We start from the raw sequence: 1,504 nt of genomic DNA, 5'->3' as shown, positions 1-1,504 counted from the left end.
TTCAACTTTTATATGAAATATATATTTTCCAAGACACGTTTTACTCTAAAACTGTGAGAAAATCAAATTCTAAACCAGCTGTGTTCCGAATTTGAAGTTGATATCTCAAAAAAGTTGTTTTCAGCTAGAATTTGTTTGTGCACAGTACCAAAAGTTTCCCATTCATTTCCAATGTGGTCATTTTTGACCTTGAACAATACAAGTGTGACGTCTTTTTCAGGACCATTTAACCTTTTTGAATTTTCTCAGCGCCAGAGGGTTAAGTTCATTTTGTTATATGCTTGTAATTTTATTGTTACTATTATGTTAAAATTACTATTAAGTTTTGAACTTTTTTTAGGAGGGCCAACTGTCTGAAATAACACTTTAAACTTTAAAGGATGATGACCCAAATGTGCTCCTCAGACTGCTTAATTGGCAGAAGTGTTTCCCTCACTAACATCCTCTTTCACTGTTCTGTAGTACATCTGTTTCAGAGATCAGACTCAACACAAGGGTGGTGTAATGGCAAAAAAAAGTCTCATAGACATAGAGTGTTTAATGCCTCATGGTTTGATATTTTGTTAAAATGCAATAACATTCATTAATTTTCCCAGTTATATAAAATATATTTGTGGTTGAAGGAAATTGTTTGTGTTTGTACTGTTGTTCTGTGTAAGGTGCTCTGCAGGGACTCAGTGCTCTTTAGGGAGGTTTTCTCAGTACATTGTGCACATCTTTAAATAGGTCATTTTATAAACAGTGTTTCATCTTCTGAATTCATTAATTAGTTATCTCACTTTACCTACATAATGGTGTTAAGTTTTGAGAACTATTTGATCATCATATTCTGTTTGAGGTCTGAAAGAGCATTTTAACAACTAAAAAATATCCTGAAATAGCACAAGTTGATGCTTACATTCTTTACAGTATCATTCGTTTGGAATGACTACAATTTTTTTTTTTTTTTTTTAATGTCTTTGAAAGAAGTCTAATGCCAATCAAGGCTGCATTTATTTGATCAAAAACACAGTTAAAATAGAAAAAGTGTGAAACATTGTAATAATCAATATTCAAATAACTGTTTTCTATTTTAAAATATTATTTATTCCATGGAAAAGCTGAATTTTCAGCATCATTACTCCAGTCTTCAGTGTCACATGATCCTTCAGAAATCATTTACTACTGGAACATATCATTATCAATGCTGATTTTAAAAAAAATATATTTTCGTGGAAACATTCTATTCAAAAGTTTGGGGTAAGATTTACTTATATTCAGCAAGGATGCATTAAATTGATCAAAAGTGGCAGTCAAGATATAAAAAAATAAAAATAAATTCAAATAGGCTAAATGCTGTCCTTTCTATTCATCAGAGAATCCTGAAAATAAATATGTGATCAGTTTCCTCAAAAATTTTAATTATTTCAAACTTTTGACCGGTAGTTGAACATGCCATATTGTGTATTTTTGTTATATTCCTTATTGCCAAATAATCACTGAATCATTGCATCATGTTTTAAAG

Source organism: Scardinius erythrophthalmus (genome assembly GCF_964197995.2).
Source record: "Scardinius erythrophthalmus genome assembly, chromosome: 7".
In the NCBI taxonomy this organism is placed as follows: Eukaryota; Metazoa; Chordata; class Actinopteri; order Cypriniformes; family Leuciscidae; genus Scardinius; species Scardinius erythrophthalmus.
This window is presented reverse-complemented; position numbering follows the sequence as displayed.